The following is a 12,970-nucleotide window of genomic DNA, read 5'->3' as shown; positions in this document are numbered from 1 at the left end:
CATTACACGTACAATGTTCAGAATGCACATTAGAATAGGTTTTGGAATATCAATTTCTTTCATCAGCTCCTCGTTCAGATCTTTCCACATATTAGCAACTATTTTATTCAGCTTTTCGTAAGCTTCCTGCTTTGACACACCATATTGCTTCATACAACATTCTACTGCAGAAGCAACATGTCCCCTTTCTTGCTCAAACTGCATACATATTGAAAATTGCAGCATTTAATAATTCTCTAATTGGACTTAATTAAAATTACTGTACAAGAATCTATCCTGCCCCCCCAATTATTTTCTACTCTATATAGGTTGCCCTTAATGAGCCTTTGTACTGCATTGATTTATGAGTTTGAGTTTGAAGTCTGCTGAAATTGTAGCACCATACTATCGATCTGTATAAAAAAAAAAAGGATCTATATATATATATATATATATATATAATATATACGATGGATTTCAAATATGAGATCCACTTCATGTGTCTTTAGTTATTACGACCAAGTCTAAATAAAATTTTCTCACCTCATGTGTCTTTAAAGTGAAGTATTAAACTCCCTCAGGTCAGCACCTTTGTCTTCAAAGGCGAATGAAGATTACTATGGATTGTAAAAACAGATATGGATATAGACAACTCGTTGAAGTATAAAAAGAAACATTAAAGTGAAATAGCTATGACACTACTAATTTGGCATACCTCATGGGACATAATGTCATTGATGAGCCTTGCGAGACCTGATGCAGTATATAGAAGTTTAGGTTCAGTGAATAGCCAATCAAATACTTGCTTTGAAGCAACTTCACCCATCGCACAAAATGATAAGGTTATCAACATGGGATAAGTATAACTAATCACAGCATTAAAAATATATTCTTCAAATGTTGGCACATAATGATTGTTGAATCATCTTGCTTCAGTTATGTAGGCTCCAACTTGCTTCTTCACCTGCAATTTCATTCATCCTATTAACATCCATTTAAACCTCATTTGGTATAATTAAATGCTACAAAAATTTTTCAAATTCATTTGGAATTTCGTGTTTCATATTTAGTTAATATGAACAAAAATATTCATTTTATTGTTCTAAACATTATGAAATCAAATTTTATAATTTATTATACCAAATACGGACGGCCGTAGGTCCATTTCGACCAAAATTGGTCTAGAAATTTCTATTTCAACTCAAAATTAAAAACCAAAGGAGCCAGACAAGAATTATACCTTGCCAGATCATGTCGAAGATTCTGTTCGGCAACAGCTTTTCAGCTAATTTTTAGCGTTTTAACAACTCAAAATTTTATTTCTATTAATTGTAGCTATTCAATAACATAGCTTTTATAATAGTTTTTAGAAGTTGAAGAAGTTTTTTATGAAGTGTTAAATATCTAACGTTTAGCATTTAGATTTTATTTAAATTTTTTTGATAATCATACTCTTTATCTTTTTTCCTTCGAATTCAACTAATTAAACAGCTAACGTCATTTTTTATCATTTTAAGTTAAACAATTATTCTTACTGATTACTTCTAATTTAAACTCTTAGATAAACAGCTCCGAATTCATTTTTTTTTTTTTTGTATTTTCATATAATTTCTACTGTATGTCAGTAATTAAGCCGTCATTCAATCTTTTCTATTACTGTTAAAAAAATATAGAAGGTTTTCGTTGCTTCTGATATTAAAAGAAACAGAATATATTAAGGTAAAGAGTAAACAAAATCAAGAAAGGGAAAGCCTTGAAGGTTTTTAATAGAATGAAATAAAGAACAATTAAAAAAATAAGGTAGGGGCAAAGTGTAATACCCCGAATTCTTATTTTCGAAACTTTTGAATTTTTATTAAATCAAAAATCAGAAATTTTAATCATGTGGACTGCAAGTATAAAATAGCCTCAATTCAAGCCCAAGTTTACGAAGTTGGGCTCAAGCCCAAAACACATTATCGAAATTTATCAAAAAAAAAAAAAAAAAATGTATATATATATATATATATATATGATTATTAATATTAACATTAAGTAAATTGAAGGAATGTTATAGAACCTAACTAAAATAATCAAAATAAATAAAACCGGACCTAAAAATCAATTTAATTTGTCGAGAACCACACGAAGGATCCGAAAATCGATTGGAAAACTCGAAAAACCAAACGAAATGAGACCAAATCACTGAATCAGACCGAACCGATTCGAATCGAACCGGATCGGCCCACTTTTCTTTTCTTTTTCTTTCTTTTTCTTTTCTTTTCTTTTCTTCCTTCTCCTTCTCCAGTAGCGTGGCCTCCTCCTCCTCCTCCTCCTTCCTCTCCTTCGATCTCCTTCCTCCGGCCACCAAATTCAGCAAATGAATACTCTAAAAATATCTACTCAACGTGAGGAAGAAGATTATAGCTTAGATTTGAACTGAAATTGTGTCTATTTTGAAGGGGAAGAGCTTGAAGTTTTGGACACCTTTTTCCGACAATTCACGCCGTTTCAGGCAAGCCTTGGACACAAGGTGAGTACCAAATGACTCCTCTCTTCTTCCTCTTTCATTTGATGGCCTCCTCGTCGACTGTAATAGCCGGAATCGGAAAACCCAAAATGGGTATCACCGAACCTTTCCGCCCAATTTCCGGCCAACTGGTTCAGACCCACCTTGATTTGAACACATATTAGTGATCCTCTCATCGAAACGAATAAAATGATGTATTGTTTGTCAATTTTGGTGAAGGTTAAATTTTCCGGCCACCGTGCACGGTGGCGGCGGCGGCGGTCCGGCGACCGGCCGGCGAGACTCCGGCGAGACTTCAAGGGACAGAATGCTCTCCTCTTCGTGCGGAACACGGAAATGAATTTTGATTTTAAATCGGTACACTCTAAAGCTTAATCCGCAATTTTTGAATAAATTCTGAATTAATTAATTAATGAACTTAATTAAGTATTTAAGTAAATTAAATTAAATATTATTAAATAGATTTTATGAATATTAATTATAACTATAAGGTTGGTACAAAAAAAAAATATATTCCTAGCTAATAATAAATTTTAGGAATTTTATTAACAAATAAATAGTTATAGAACAACTAATTATAATGGATTATGTGAATTAAGTGACCGAATAAATGATGGATATGGCGGACGGGATTAGTGGATATGAATTTGCCCGATGGATGGGCTGTGTGTGTGGATTTGTGAAAATTTGAAAAAAATTTGGATAGTCCAGTTTATAGAGGAAATGCTGTCGAATTTTTAATAAAACACTTAATAAAGAATTAAATTAGTTATTCTTAAGAAGTAGTGACGACGAAAATTTGAGGTATTAAGAAATATTATACAATATTAGAATTATCATTATAATATTTCTCACCGAATAATTAGAGATTTTATCTGAAGGTTATAAATTAGAATAGTTATTTATATAAATGAGGGAACCTAGATATATATATGCATATATAACAAGTGAATTAAATGACCGGTAGCCAAAATAAATAAACGAATGTGAAATATAAGTTTTTGAATTAAAATTCTTATTTAGAATTTTCTTGTTTATTTTAAAGGCTTATAAAATACAAAATGCGAGGACAAAAGCTGGAAGCATGTGGCTAAAAAGGCAGTCCTTTTAAAGGACAATAAAGAACTGTGAGTAGTGTTAGATAACTAGCATCATCCGCCTGCATTCATGCATTCACGGCTAAATGTTATCATGCATTATTTGTTGAATTGCCATATTATGATGCACTATTCGTTGATATTAAAAATTGTTTGATTACTTGTGCTATGAATATACTGTGCCTTGTTTGTGTGGAATTGGGATGACGTGGACCACCATGGGTTTGTGAGGACGGTCTGTGATATGGATCCTGAATATGATATGATATGGAATTTGACCGTCGGCCGGGAAAATGGGAGATCGGCGCCCCCATGTGCACCTGATGATATGGATTATATGGAAAATCACAGGATGGCTTCTTGTTGTTGCGCACCTGATAATCTAGATTTGATTGTAGCCCGCAGGGTGGCCTCCTGTTGTGAGCACTTGATGATCTAGATTGGATGGAGACCACCGGGTTGCCTCCTGTTGGTATGGAAAAGAAAAGAGAGAATGGAAAAAAACAATGAGAGGACTGGTCAGTGAGGATTAGACCAGTTGGCCGTATGGGGGATCGGCTCCCTGGTGCACATGTATGAGAGGGCGAGCCATGTGTGAGGACGGCTCGCTGGGGATTCAGGTGGTGCCATTGACTAATTTCCACGTGATGTGATTATATGAAGGTGATAATAATTGTGATTGCTGTTGTATTGCCATTTGTGTGACAAACTGCATGATCATATAACTAAACGAGTGACCAAATTAAAATATTTTAGCATTTGTGTGATTGTATGGGGTGAGAGGGTTATCTAACCCTACTCATTGAGTTTGGCGCTCATCCCTGCCTACTATTTTTTTCCAGGTAATAGAAAGAAGGGAAAGCCCTATGGAGTTGAAACACGTATTATAGAAGATTGTTAATGATAGAAATAACGATGTGAATGTAAAGGTAGAGTTCCGCAATTGTATTCCAGTTGGGTTGTAAATAAATAGTAAAAGTCCATATTAAATATATGAACTGCATTTTGGATGCATATGTATAAAATGTTAATGGGCCTGAATCCATAATTATGAATAGAAAGTGAGATTTAAATAAGTTAGGCTTACTACGGGCTTCGGGGGCCTTAAGCCCACCCAGGTCCTAGTGCCGGTCCGGTCCATGGAAATGGGTCGTGACAAAGTTGGTATCAGAGCATAAGTCGGGCCTTAGGAATCAATTGCGGAACATAGGAAATTAAATAGAGAGCTCCTATGTTGGGATCGGCCGTAACCAACAAAGGAGGTGTAGTCTGGATTGAATTCCATTTTAGTGCCGGTGGACGCATCGTGCACGAGGATGGAAGGAAATCTATATGAAACTTAGGATGAGAATTAAATGTATATAAGTAATAGTAAATCATAAAAAGGTCCGGGTAACTGACGTTTATAAAATAAACATTTCGAGTTTTGCTAAATCCCCTCCATCTATTTTGAAGCAGAAGATCAGTTGGAAATTGGTGTAATGGCCTGATCACCCAGTACACCATGATTCGACAAGAGACACTGCTTCAAAAAAAAAAAAAAAAAAAAAAAAAAAAAAAAATTATTTGAATTATTTAGAAAAGAATTCGGAGTTTTAAAGACAATAAGAAAGTAAATTTATTTGAACTATGATTGAGAAACATGTTTTATTATTTGCTTATTGGAAATTGTTTTGAAGTTGCAATTAATTGTTTGGTTTTATTGTTTTGTCGGCATGTCAAAAAATTTATCTGATTTTAGAATTTAAATTATTTACAATGATTGCATGTTTGATTTATTTTATCATATTGTCTATCCCGAGGACTAAATTAGGCCTATAGAAATTAATATTGATAAATTAATAATAAATGGTATAGAATATGAATTTGAATTAAAATTTCAATTAAGATATAGATTAAATTCTAGAAATGTTACTGTTAGGGAATAAAAAGTGAAAATTGTAATGTACATTAAATTAAGGGTTAGCAAAAGAAGGATTTAGGACAAATAGTTATACTAGACAAGAAATCCTCAATTAACCAAGCGAAACTTAAGGATGTAAAGAGAAAATTTGTAACTTACTTAAGCATAACATTAAGGAGGATAGAGACTTATTGGAAAAATTAAATAGAGTTAGACGTGGAAACAATAATTTGTGTCTTAAAAAGTATTGATTGAGGTGAATCTCGACATAGAATTTAAATAGAGCAATGAAATTAAAATAAAAGACAAAGGTAAACTAATTATGTGATTAAATATGAAGAAAATAATTTTTAACTGGATAGGTCATATTGAGGTGAGGCAGAATATAATAAGGAAATGGGTAAAACTTCCTTTGCACAACTAGTATGAAGGGTAAGATTTTGGGTGTTTTAATATAGAATTAAAAGTAAAATTGGTTGGTAAATAATTGGGCAAAAGTTTGAATCGAAAATTTGATTAATATGGAAAAGATTGACTAATAGTTAATAGAAGTAATTACAAGTCATGAAATAATTATGAATCTTTTATAATAAAATGAGCAATTAGATTGAATCGATAATAGACTTATGGAACTAATGTGTAACTAAGGGATAGTTGGTATAATCTAAAATTTTATAAGGTGAAAGTGTAGTAAGTGTATTAGATATTATATAATTAAGATCCTAGCACATGTAGGATGCTTAAAGGGCTAGACTAAGTTCATAATCTATTATAATAAAATGAATGTAGAAGATGATGAATAATGGGGAATGAATGGGGAAAGGAACGTGGATGCTGTAGGAAGCTTAATAAATTAAGGAAATTGGATGTATCTAGGTAGAGAGTTATGTAGAAAGGACTAATACCATTTATTAATCTAAGGTAATGATAAGAAACGTGTATAAAACCTGCTTTAAAGAATTAAGTACAAATTTAGATCGAGGTGCTAAATAAAATAAAATAAAATAAAAGTTAATAATTTGGAAGAGAATAAAGGTCAAAGATAACTCATAATGATGAAGTAGAAAAAAAAAAAAAAAAAAATTTTTAATAAGAAATTCAAGAAATAATGACCTGACGACGGAATTAAATTTGTGTAGAATAACAGTTTCACGCCATAGATTCATGTACCCAGCATTAAACTCTTTCAGGGATAGGACTTAAATGAGGTTGGGTACACTAAGGAGACATGAATGATAAAAGAAAGATTAAAATGAATCAAACAACTAAAGAACTTGGATAGAACTAGGGGGATGTTAAATAATAGAAAAGCCAATGATGATCAATTAATTTATCTACTGTGAAAATACTAGAATAAATAATTAGAAACAAATTGGGAAAGAAGTAAAATTCAGATGTAAGAAATATACATATATATATAATATATATATATATATATATATATAAAATGATTATAAAATAAGTAACGAAATAAATAAAATAATAATAATAATATAATATAAATATAAATATAAATATAAATCACTAATGAAAATAACTTTTGGGAAAATTTAAGGTGTGGACCAATCTACTTGAGAGACTAGTAATAGCGAAAGGAATAGTAATGATGGAGATTAGAATATTCTTGGTTTAAGAGGATCATTTAGGGAGGAAATATGTAACAGTAGACTGGAACTAGAAGATTTAAGGATTGTCCTCGTGGAGATAGACAATTCATTTTTGTTAAATACCAAAGGTTTTAGAAAATACAATGAGTGTTGATTTTCAAACTTTATAAAAATATTTTTTATACCACGATTGAGATTGGTTTAAAATAAAAGTAAATGCAAATTTCTATTAAAAGAATTTCAAGGTTTTGTGTGAGTGACATGCCGATGTTTTAAAAGTTGGAAAGGAAAATTATTTTGAAAGTTTTTAAATAGTCAGTTACCCATAGGATGGTCAATCTAGGCTGTAGTTGTCAACTCATTAGTCGAATTTTGAATAAACAATTAATCTAATAATTTATAACGGGTGAAACAATGTATAGTGGAAATATGAATAAATGAGGACTCTTAAATTACTCAAAAATCTTTAGTAGACACATTTGATGAAATGCCTGATATGAGATAATTAGTGTTGTGGACTATTATTATAAATGAACTCATTAAAATGGAAATTTTCTCAAGAATAAGAAATACAAATCAAGAAAACTTAGAAATAGATACATTTAGAATTGAAAGTTTTAGTACTATACCTTTTTAACTGTAGTAAATTGTGACAAATCATAACTAAAGAGATTTGATGTGAAAATTTAAATTTTCTGGTAATTTATGAGATCATAAGAAAAGTATTTAACTCTAGAGGATATTTTGGAGTTCAATGGAAATATGTGGCAATTAATTTCTTCAGGCTTTTCAATAAGTATGACAATTAATAAATTTAAATCCTTACAGAAAAGAGAATAAAAGAAGCTAGTGAAGTGAATCGTAAGGTAATGGATAAAAATTTTGACATGTCAGCGAAAGGAGGAAGGACCAAAACTCAGTCGAGGTCTAGATAATAATACCAGGTGGCAGTGTGCTAACCTGAGAAACTAGAAATGATAAGGTTACATGGATAAATTTAAGGAAATTATAAATACCTTGCTAGACATAAATAAGTAAGGATGAGATAAATAAATTGATACTATATTTTAAAACTTGGATGGAAAAATTTAACGATTAGCTTAAGTATTATAAGGGCTAATTAGGGCCTTGCTATCATTTCATAATTAAGGCATAAATTGAACTTCATATGGAAACGAATAAATATTTAGTTGACGCAGAGTTGGGTGAAAGAAATTGAGTTATTGATGTTTTCTTAATTGGTGTGATGTCGAAATTGTAAGAAAGCGTTAGATCGGGACTTAAGAAAATAATAAGATTAGATTGAAACAATAGTAATCGGATAAGTCGTGAAAAAAAAAAAAAAGAACTGATAGAGTGAGCTCGAATCACCCTGCGATATTATAAACAATGGGAATTACAAAAAAAAAAAAAAAAAAATTTCTTAAAATTTTGGATTATAGTAATAGTTTTTCAACTTTGATTAAGCAAATATTTAGTCAATAACATATGTAAATTAAATAAATCAAGTTTTATAATAAATAAATTAAATTTCAAATTTGTTTTACATTATATATTTGGATTTCATAAAGGAATGGGTAATAAAATTTAATTTTCAAATGAAATTAAATAATCTTGGGGAACATAGATATATATATTAAGCATTTTATTGAAAAAACTCGGTTAATTATAAGATTTTTATTTAAAGAACGATTTTCTAAAGATTCCAATAGCCGAACGATGATAGTATTGAAGATTAATGTAATAAACTCCTTATAAGCTTCAGCTAGGTGGTACTATGTAGCTTGAACGAAATTTTATTCTAAATATGATAATTGGCTGTAGAAGTACAACCCGAATACCCCACTCACTGCCTTTCCTCGATCTGTATTTTCGCTTTTGAGCTGTCTCCTTGGTAGTGGAAGCAATTTCTTGTGACTTTCAAATTCCCCATGCATCCATTCTTATTCTTTCCCACTAGATTCAATTCGAGGACGAATTGTCTTAAGGGGGGGAGATTGTAATACCCCGAATTCTTATTTTCGAAACTTTTGAATTTTTATTAAATCAAAAATCAGAAATTTTAATCATGTGGACTGCAAGTATAAAATAGCCTCAATTCAAGCCCAAGTTTACGAAGTTGGGCTCAAGCCCAAAACACATTATCGAAATTTATCAAAAAAAAAAAAAAAATGTATATATATATATATATATATATGATTATTAATATTAACATTAAGTAAATTGAAGGAATGTTATAGAACCTAACTAAAATAATCAAAATAAATAAACCGGACCTAAAAATCAATTTAATTTGTCGAGAACCACACGAAGGATCCGAAAAATCGATTGGAAACTCGAAAAACCAAACGAAATGAGACCAAATCACTGAATCAGACCGAACCGATTCGAATCGAACCGGATCGGCCCACTTTTCTTTTCTTTTTCTTTCTTTTTCTTTTCTTTTCCTTTTCTTTCCTTCTCCTTCTCCAGTAGCGTGGCCTCCTCCTCCTCCTCTCCTTCCTCTCCTTCGATCTCCTTCCTCCGGCCACCAAATTCAGCAAATGAATACTCTAAAAATATCTACTCAACGTGAGGAAGAAGATTAAAGCTTAGATTTGAACTGAATTGTGTCTATTTTGAAGGGGAAGAGCTTGAAGTTTTGGACACCTTTTTCCGACAATTCACGCCGTTTCAGGCAAGCCTTGGACACAAGGTGAGTACCAAATGACTCTCTCTTCTCCTCTTTCATTTGATGGCCTCCTCGTCGACTGTAATAGCCGGAATCGGAAAACCCAAAATGGGTATCACCGAACCTTTTCCGCCCAATTTCCGGCCAACGGTTCAGACCCACCTTGATTTGAACACATATTAGTGATCCTCTCATCGAAACGAATAAATGATGTATTGTTTGTCAATTTTTGGTGAAGGTTAAAATTTTTCCGGCCACCGTGCACGGTGGCGGCGGCGGCGGTCCGGCGACCGGCCGGCGAGACTCCGGCGAGACTTCAAGGGACAGAATGCTCTCCTCTTCGTGCGGAACACGGAAATGAATTTGATTTTAAATCGGTACACTCTAAAGCTTAATCCGCAATTTTTGAATAAATTCTGAATTAATTAATTAATGAACTTAATTAAGTATTTAAGTAAATTAAATTAAATATTATTAAATAGATTTTATGAATATTAATTATAACTATAAGGTTGGTACAAAAAAAAAATATATTCCTAGCTAATAATAAATTTTAGGAATTTTATTAACAAATAAATAGTTATAGAACAACTAATTATAATGGATTATGTGAATTAAGTGACCGAATAAATGATGGATATGGCGGACGGGATTAGTGGATATGAATTTGCCCGATGGATGGGCTGTGTGTGTGGATTTGTGAAAATTTGAAAAAAATTTGGATAGTCCAGTTTATAGAGGAAATGCTGTCGAATTTTTAATAAAACACTTAATAAAGAATTAAATTAGTTATTCTTAAGAAGTAGTGACGACGAAAATTTGAGGTATTAAGAAATATTATACAATATTAGAATTATCATTATATAATATTTCTCACCGAATAATTAGAGATTTTATCTGAAGGTTATAAATTAGAATAGTTATTTATATAAATGAGGGAACCTAGATATATATATGCATATAACAAGTGAATTAAATGACCGGTAGCCAAAATAAATAAACGAATGTGAAATATAAGTTTTTGAATTAAAATTCTTATTTAGAATTTTCTTGTTTATTTTAAAGGCTTATAAAATACAAAATGCGAGGACAAAAGCTGGAAGCATGTGGCTAAAAAGGCAGTCCTTTTAAAGGACAATAAAGAACTGTGAGTAGTGTTAGATAACTAGCATCATCCGCCTGCATTCATGCATTCACGGCTAAATGTTATCATGCATTATTTTGTTGAATTGCCATATTATGATGCACTATTCGTTGATATTAAAAATTGTTTGATTACTTGTGCTATGAATATACTGTGCCTTGTTTGTGTGGAATTGGGATGACGTGGACCACCATGGGTTTGTGAGGACGGTCTGTGATATGGATCCTGAATATGATATGATATGGAATTTGACCGTCGGCCGGGAAAATGGGAGATCGGCGCCCCCATGTGCACCTGATGATATGGATTATATGGAAAATCACAGGATGGCTTCTTGTTGTTGCGCACCTGATAATCTAGATTTGATTGTAGCCCGCAGGGTGGCCTCCTGTTGTGAGCACTTGATGATCTAGATTGGATGGAGACCACCGGGTTGCCTCCTGTTGGTATGGAAAAGAAAAGAGAGAATGGAAAAAACAATGAGAGGACTGGTCAGTGAGGATTAGACCAGTTGGCCGTATGGGGGATCGGCTCCCTGGTGCACATGTATGAGAGGGCGAGCCATGTGTGAGGACGGCTCGCTGGGGATTCAGGTGGTGCCATTGACTAATTTCCACGTGATGTGATTATATGAAGGTGATAATAATTGTGATTGCTGTTGTATTGCCATTTGTGTGACAAACTGCATGATCATATAACTAAACGGTGACCAAATTAAAATATTTTAGCATTGTGTGATTGTATGGGGTGAGAGGGTTATCTAACCCTACTCATTGAGTTTGGCGCTCATCCCTGCCTACTATTTTTTTCAGGTAATAGAAAGAAGGAAAGCCCTATGGAGTTGAACACGTATTATAGAAGATTGTTAATGATAGAAATAACGATGTGAATGTAAAGGTAGAGTTCCGCAATTGTATTCCAGTTGGGTTGTAAATAAATAGTAAAAGTCCATATTAAATATATGAACTGCATTTTGGATGCATATGTATAAAATGTTAATGGGCCTGAATCCATAATTATGAATAGAAAGTGAGATTTAAATAAGTTAGGCTTACTACGGGCTTCGGGGGCCTTAAGCCCCCCAGGTCCTAGTGCCGGTCCGGTCCATGGAAATGGGTCGTGACAGTAACCTAGCACTATATATGTAGCTAACAAATGAAAAAAAATAGGCGGAATATATCATTTTATTCCTAACTTTCACAAAAAGGCATTATGGCCCCCTCTGAACTTTAAAATGACCTTGTGACATCATAAACTTCACTTTTTCACCTTAAGTGCTTCTGGATTTTTTTTTTGTATCTCACACCTTGTAGGTTGAAAAGTGAATAAGCTTCAGGGGCCTACAAGTGCAGAAAATATAAATTTAGGGGACAAGGTTAAGAAGTGAAGTTCAGAGGCTACAAGGTCATTTTTTAAATTCAGGGGGGGACACGATCTTTTTATGAAAGTAGAGCGGTTAAATTATGTATTTGGCGAAAAAAGAAAAAGGAAAAATCAAATGAGCAAGGAGCAACTAATATAATAATAATAATAATAATAATAATAATAATAATAATAATAACACAATTAAAGGAAAAAAGTGGTATTGATATGTTTTGAAACTCAGCTAATGGCAATGAAACAAATGTAAACATGGGAAATTAGCATGTTTTGTAAGTGGTGGTGGAAATTGTGGAGGGGCCTTTGTTGGGGGAAGGTATATTAAGTTGTATTTATCTATGTATTTATTTATTTTGGTGTTCTCTAGCATGTACATCTTTACTAGAACTGAAGATTGTGGCCATTACCCACTTTAAATTGTTTGTTGGTTCAAAACTCTTTATATGTTAGCCTACGATTTTCTATTAGCAGCATCATAATAATCTCTAGAACTGACTCCATCCCATGATGGCACTTCATATTTACATATGCTGCTTACTTTTGGTATTTTTAATTGTTTTCGATTTTGGCATTGCATACCAAGAGTTGTTTTTTCCTATGCTCAGGAATGCACTATTGAAGAGGTCTCTGATGAGGAAGGGCCACCTCCCTCAAAGAGTTCAAAGGATAAAAGGCCAACG

The 12,970-nt window shown here is 32.5% G+C and overlaps 1 long non-coding RNA gene across 4 annotated transcripts; it reads left to right on the top strand.

Moving 5' to 3' along the window:
• The first annotated feature begins 2,056 nt into the window (after positions 1 to 2,056).
• On the top strand, positions 2,057 to 12,952 carry LOC149492143 (uncharacterized). 4 transcript variants are annotated; one of them, XR_016319119.1, is made up of 6 exons: positions 2,057 to 2,491; positions 2,708 to 2,845; positions 3,534 to 3,615; positions 4,428 to 4,514; positions 10,832 to 10,913; positions 12,896 to 12,910. It is a non-coding gene; the product is annotated as an uncharacterized LOC149492143 (long non-coding RNA). The 4 variants fall into 4 exon arrangements; XR_016319118.1 differs by lacking the exon at positions 12,896 to 12,910 and adding an exon at positions 11,723 to 11,954; XR_016319117.1 differs by lacking the exon at positions 10,832 to 10,913 and having other exon boundaries at positions 2,065 to 2,491; positions 12,896 to 12,952.
• Positions 12,953 to 12,970: the final 18 nt, after the last annotated feature.

This window comes from Jatropha curcas, unplaced genomic scaffold (assembly GCF_041381405.1).
Source record: "Jatropha curcas cultivar XTBG-Jc1 unplaced genomic scaffold, XTBG_Jcur_1.0 HiC_scaffold_99_pilon, whole genome shotgun sequence".
NCBI lineage: Eukaryota > Viridiplantae > Streptophyta > Magnoliopsida > Malpighiales > Euphorbiaceae > Jatropha > Jatropha curcas.
This window is presented reverse-complemented; position numbering and strand designations above follow the sequence as displayed.